Source organism: Schistocerca piceifrons, chromosome 4, assembly GCF_021461385.2.
Source record: "Schistocerca piceifrons isolate TAMUIC-IGC-003096 chromosome 4, iqSchPice1.1, whole genome shotgun sequence".
Taxonomy (NCBI): domain Eukaryota; kingdom Metazoa; phylum Arthropoda; class Insecta; order Orthoptera; family Acrididae; genus Schistocerca; species Schistocerca piceifrons.
In genome coordinates this window covers 479,901,924-479,909,035 of record NC_060141.1, presented here as the reverse complement: position 1 = coordinate 479,909,035, position 7,112 = coordinate 479,901,924, and the positions used below count along the sequence as shown (strand labels likewise).

At 44.2% G+C, this 7,112-nt stretch overlaps 1 pseudogene; it reads right to left on the bottom strand.

Moving 5' to 3' along the window:
* Positions 1–354: 354 nt before the first annotated feature.
* Positions 355–472, bottom strand: LOC124797086 (annotated as a pseudogene).
* Between the last annotated feature and the right edge of the window lie 6,640 nt (positions 473–7,112).

Sequence of the window (7,112 nt, the reverse complement as noted above, 5' to 3'; positions counted from 1 at the left end):
TAGGTGACTTGAAACAACATGACGATTCTCACGTAAGTTCCTTGGGCTCGATTTGTTGTAATGAATTTCTAAACAAAAAACTTAGTTTCAGTGTTCGATTTCTCTTATATTTTTAGTATATCTAAATGAATATAAAACTAAACTAAACTCCTCTCGAACAGGCAATGAAGGCCCAACGGTACCGACTGGCCGTCGTGTCAGCCTCAGCCTTGGGCGTCACTGGATGCGGATATGGAGGGGCATATGGTCAGCACACCGCTCTACCGGCCGTATGTCAGTTTCCGAGACCGGAGCCGCTACTTCTCAATCAAGTAGCTCCTCAGTTTGCCTCACAAGGGCTGAGGGCATCAAACTTGCCAACAGCGCTCGACAGACCGGATGGTCACCCATCCAAGTGCTAGCCCAGCCCGACGGCGCTTAACTTCGGTGATCTAACGGGAACCGGCGTTACCACTGCGGCAAGGCCGTTGGGTAAAGGAATATGAAATATGTTATTATTTTTCATGAGTTTTCCCCATATACAGGGTGGGGCAAATAAAAATGGTCCTGAGAAGTGGACACGATTGGAGAAGAATATATACATACAACCACAGCCTATGAGGCGCACACCACGTCCACGCCCATCACGTGATCCACTCTGGTTTAGAGCGTAGTGCGGGCTGTGTCAGAGTGAGTGTAGCAATACAAAGGGAACGATGGTACACCCAATGGAGAAGCATGCGTTCGTTGTGGAAAGTTACGTGACAATGAAGTCGTGGAAACGGTGTGGTCAGTTATTTGATGAGAAGTTAACGGTCTAATAGTGGTAGTAATAAGTGCCATGCAACGCTTAGTCCGAAAATGGTATCAGACAGGATCTGTTTCGAAGATGTTAAAACATATTCCGAAACCAGCGCCCAAAAGAGCCTTTGTAGTCTGGTCCCTTCAACCCCACCAACCAACCAGTCAAGAGATTTTTTTTCTACGGTCAGGTTAGTTAGTACTGTATTCCCTTTTCTCTGCTGTGTTTCCTTGTACCCTGAAACTCTGTTCTCCGGACCACTTTTATGTGCCGCACCCTGTATACAGTGAGAGTCACGTAAGATTTAACATCCCTTTTAATTCGTGAACGGTTTCAGATATCGAAACGAGGTTTTTGGCAAATGGTAGTACACTAAGGGCCTTATACTCTGGTGTGTGACAGAGAGTCTTAACTCTTGTATCGATCGAGATATTGAAGTAAGAACAATTTTTAAAAATACAATTATATACGTTATTTAACGGCATCCGAAAGCGCTTGAAAAGACGAGTACAGTGATGTACGGTAATGCTTGTTAATTTAGGTGAAACTCTTCGCAAAAGGATCCGAAAAATATTCTGAAATTGAAAGGCTTGTCGGCCAGAATCAGAAATTGCATTGTAAACACGCGCTTGCCAGGCTATGTCGTTGTAACAAGCATTTCGACTGTTTACATGTCTGTAATGCAGAACTAGCAGGAACTGTGTCGTCTGTCAGCAAGTCGGTTCTGCTTCAAATTTCCTTGTTTGCTGACATATACACCAATCAGAAGTTAGACATACTATTTTTATACAGCACGAGACATATTGCCGAGGAAGGTGGAATCAGCCAGGGGAGTGTCATTCGCATCTTGCATTCAATCATATCTTGCATTGAAATAAATTCCAATTTTATCATCTGTCCCTACACCAGGCACTCGGAGGGCGTGATTTCGAAAATCATATAGAACTTTGTTGGTTGGCTCTGCATCGCTTGGGAAATGGCACTCCGTTTTCTCAACATGTGCTCTTTACCGAGGAAGCAATGTTCACGAACTACGGTATGTAAACTTACGAAACATGCACTACTGGGTAACTGAATATCCACGCTGGTTTCTTCAGGTACAACAACAACGATCGTGAAGCGTAAACCTGTGATGTGGCATCATAGGAAATTCCATTGTGGGATCTTATTTCATCCCAGGGATGTTAAATGAAAATACGTATGCACCGTTCATACGAACATTCTATGTGTTCTTCTAGAAGAGGTACCATTGGACAAGCGACAGCGAGAGCGGTTCCAACACGACGGCTGTGCAGATCACTCGTCCTGACCGTTGGATAGGACGGAATGCTGCAGTACAATGGCTGGCCATGTTTCTTGATTAGACTCCTATCGATTTCTACGGGGAGGACTGAAAGATACAGCTTATATTTAAACACCAAAATGCGCCAGACGATATGCGCCGTCGAATCGCCACAGAATGCAACGGCTTTTCATCCTATGTACGTTCATCTGTTCATCTGTGTCTCGAACGGCGACAGCAAATGTGCCTTGAAGTCGATGGTAAACAATGTAAGCACATACTTCAGTAAAGCGTAAAACTACATTTCAGCGAGAAAAGTATTTATTTGTGGGTGACATGCAGTCAGTCAATTTGAAAAAAAAAAACTGATCAGTTTTTTAATGTATTCCGTCTAATTGCAATTTCGAGAAGTATTTATATACACGCTTGTCCGGCATCAGGTGATTTACTTTAAAAAGCATTCAGGCGTCTGCAGGCAAAGAACAGGCCAGATTTTTCTCAAATTTGAGAAAGTTACAGTAGTTTCCTTCTTCTCTTGGATAGGGCTGTTTATCATTACGAATTATTAATTACTGAAGTTTATGTTTCGGTGTTGACAAGTAAGAAGCAACCGGGTTTAAATGTAAAACTGCTTGACGAAACTGTAGGTATTTCCACAAAAACCTGGAAACTTACGCACATTTGAAATATATTTCCTAAGCCCCATCTCAAATGGCTCAAATGGCTCTGAGCACTATGGGACTTAACTTCTGAGGTCATCAGTCCACTAGAACTTAGAACTACTTAAACCTAACTAACCTAAGGACACCACACACATCCATGCCCGAGGCAGGATTCGAACCTGCGACCGTAGCGGTCGCGCGGTTCCGGACTGGAGCGCCTAGAACCGCTCGGCCACTCCGGCCGGCAAGCCCCATCTCATGCACCAAAAGCTAGCATATGTCGTTCCACACACAAAAATCGTAGCTGACCCTGTATCTGTGTCGTGTTGGAAATGGGGTTTTCTCTTAGAAACGTTAGTCTGTCTTAGTGCATATAACAGCGTAGCCTCGCATAAGACCTCTGCTTGGCGGTGTTTACTCCGCAATAGCTCACGCTGCCCTCATTGCTTGCCAGTTTCAGTACGTCGCTCATATTCTTTTGCGAAGAGTTTCAACCTCATCATTAACAAGCATTATATCAGTGTACTCGCATTTTCAAGCGCTTAAAAAAGTATATCATTCTGTTTAAAAAACCATATTTGCTTCGATACCTTGCTCGATACAAGAGTCAAGACATTTTATCACGTACCAGAGTACGTAGGCCCAGAAAGTGGCACGCGTAGTTGGCAAGCTTGCTGGCATATAAAACGCGTACCAGGCGCAATAGCAGCCACGGTGAGGACTATCCGTCCACCCGCAACCATGTGAAATTAACATGGGTAAGGCAATTTACCGGTTATAAGTCCACACAAATGGACGTATGTGCGGGCGCATGGGGCCGCTACCAATAGTGGGAAGGCCCATAGTACGTCCACTGGCCAGTCACCGTCCGCTTCAAGCTAGATAGCCCCCACACAATTAGATACTGACCCACCACGGCGCCGATTGTTCCGCTTCGGTGTGCGGAACACTAGCCTCGCTGCAAGCGGTCATCATAATGTCGACACCTGCTGAAACAAAAAAGAAATATAAAGCTACCTCACTACGTTTTGGAACATGAAATATCCATAGTATGACGCAGTGCTTCGCAGAAGCTCTCAACATCTACGCTAAACAGCCGTCATCGATCTGGAATTAGCCAAGCTTCATGTTGTAACAGCCCTGCAGAAAACCAGGTTACCAGATGAGGGTTCAACTAGGGAAGAAAATTACTCATTTTTCTGGAAGAGAAAGGACATTACCAGTTCCTGACAACATGATGTTGGCTTTGCCATTCGTGACGATTTTTTACACACCACCGAGAGCCCGATCGAGATCTCAGAACACATTATGATTCTGCGTTTGTTAACTAGCAGTGGAGCAATGACACTTATAGCTGTATACGCGCCAACGCTGACCTCGACTGCGGACTTAAAGGATCAGTTTTACGAACATCTCAGCGAATGGTGCAGGGAGTGCACCCTGAGGGCCGTCTGTGCAGTCTAGGCCACTTCATTGCCCATATCCAATGTGATTCTGCTGCTTTATCAGACTGCCTAGGCACACGTGGAGTGAATGAGAACGGTTTAGGCTGCTGAATTTTGTGCCAAGTACCAACTGTGCGTCACTAACACGTACTTCAAAGTCAAGACTAGGCACAAAGTTTCCAGGATGCACCCTCACTTCAAACGTTGGCAACAACTAGATCTTATTTTAACTAATAGGAAAGGTGTTCGCCATTTTCTCCACACGCGCCCCTTCATACTGCTGAGTGTGGCACTGATCATATACTAGTAGCGACGAAAGTTAATTTCGTGCGTATAGAGATTCATTCTTCTAAAACATCTAGCAACACAAAGATCAATAACCGAAAAGTTAAGGACCTTGCAACAATAGTATTTAATGATAGAGTTTGGAAGGAAGTTGACGCCTGTGGCCCAAACGCACCCAAGAGCGAAATTCCAGGATTGGTTCCTTTAGAACATTGATGTGTTGAGACCCCACCTTCATTCTATCGCAAGTGTCAAGCAACTACTTAGTGGCACCCAAACCCTTACAACGCTACCCACAGAGAGCTAAGCAAAGTAAAGTCATATGTCCTGCACACATTCTGTAACTGCGTCAATATATACTTGGAACAACTTTGCACAGGTACACAGGAGTGTGTCGATGCTGGAAAAATCGGTGGAGTGTACTCGGGCATCAAACGGGCTATGGGGCCCATCGCTAAGAAGACTGACTCACTTAAGAAGATCTATGGAACAGTCATCACAGATTGTAATCGACAATTGCAACTTCCGACCTCTACTCTATCTGCACATCAGCCCAAAAGCAATATGAGACATTTCTCAACGGCCAGCTTGCCATGAGCTGGATGCTCAGCTTCAGTGAGCCGTTGCGCTACACGATATTTGTGATGCCAGCATCTTCACTCTACATGGAGGTAAATGTGATGGCGGTGATTGCAGCTGCTGCAGCGGAATTTCACTGTTGAGTATCGTTGGAAAAGCATTTGCCCGTGGGGTTCTGGGAAGCTTGGAGAAAATGGCTGAGCGTGTGTGCCCCGAGTCTCAATGAGGATTTCGAGCCCAGCAATTTACTACTGATACGATCTTCGCTGCTGATAGATTCAGGAAAAAATGCTGCTGGCAAAGACCCCATTGTTCATTGCTTTTATCGAACTAAATAAAAGCATTTGACGCAGTAAGCAGAAAGGTACTGTATACTAGTGAAGATAATGTGTCCTCCAAAACTCCTGAAGATGGTGAAGGCTTTTCTCGATGACATGGAGGGTGCTGCGGTATTCGAAGGAAGCGAATCAGATCCTTTTCTGCTGTGAAGAAGAGTTCGTCAAGGCTATGTACTAGCCGCTACATGTTTGGTATATTCTTCTTGTTACTTCTCAGAGTTGCTCATTCGGGAGGACGACGGTTCAATCCCGCGTCCGGCCATCCTGATTTAGGTTTTCCGTGATTTCCCTAAATCACTCCAGGCAAATGCCGGGATGGTTCCTCTGAAAGGGCACGGCCGACTTCCTTCCCAATCCTTCCCTAATCCGATGAGACCGATGACCACGCTGTCTGGTCTCCTTCCCCAAACCAACCAACCAACCAACCAATCAGAGTTGCTTTCGGCGAAACAAACCTGGGCGTCCATCCACATACCAGAGCTGATGGAAAACTTTACACCACCTCGTTACTCAGATCCAAGCGCTATCAGAACGACTAATTTGTAACATCTTATTCGCTGATGATACATAACATACGCAAGACGACCTTCAAACGCTCATGGAAGAATCTGTTGCTACAGGCGAGCTCTTTTCCACGTCCAAATATCGTATCTGGTCCGTAGATATCCGAACTAAAGAGAGGGCTTGTCTCTTTATTTCGGATATCTACGGAACAAGATACGATTATTGGTGCCTTGTCTTATACCAGCACGAGTGGTACTTGGTGTCATTCATGCGACAGACCTGAAGATACCTGACAGGAACGTTGAAACTGGTTGCCGAACAAAACAATCAAAATAGCGACCGTTGTTAGAGTATTATTACATTTCATCGACCAGCAGCTGTCCCACGCTCCTGAACCCAAACTGGAGTTACATTTACAAAAATACTAATGTGAAGCAACTGTGCTGTGTACGCTCTTGTATAGTGCTGGGACCTGGACGTCATACACCCGTAATTTTTCCTCCTATCTATGTAGTTCTCAATTCGTTCGAGCAATCAATCATTCATGATAGGAAACAAAGTCATAGCTCAGTCACTAAAAATGATTCAGAAATTTTACTTGTTAGAATGAAATCAGGCGATGATTCTTCTTCTCTGCAGGCTCGTGCTTTGCGGCAGTCTGCTAATCTGTACACATAAAATACCTCGTGATTTGGGGAGCGTTGTATAATCAGTCGGGAAACCTCAGATCAAGCGGATATTTGGCTTTGGTGAAGTTTAACTTTCCGAAGAAGTGATGGAGCTCTTGGACTATTAAATGCAGGTTCGTATCCAGTCCTTCGGAAGTTCCCTTCTGATTAACAACTACGCAATATATCGATGAATATCATTAATTCTCAAATGTCAAATACACACCTTTTGTATGAAGGAGCCATATATATGTATATTTCCCTTTTAATCGTACAATTCCGTCTCAGTTATCTTTTATCATAAATCTCAATAGTCAGATTACAATTCTTCAAACCAAGCTCGGGCTAATCGGCACGAAGACAATCCCGGAAGCTTTTTTTTCTAACAACCACCAGAGAGAGTACTACAAAGAATAATTATGCGCTCATGGCATAGCTATTGTATGAAACTATTTTGCGCATGGATTCTGCGAGTATGAAGATAGAAAATTTGTAAACGTCATTGAAGGGTAGAATTGTATCAGAATAATTCATCGAATATAAAGAGATATTACAATTGCCCCTCGCA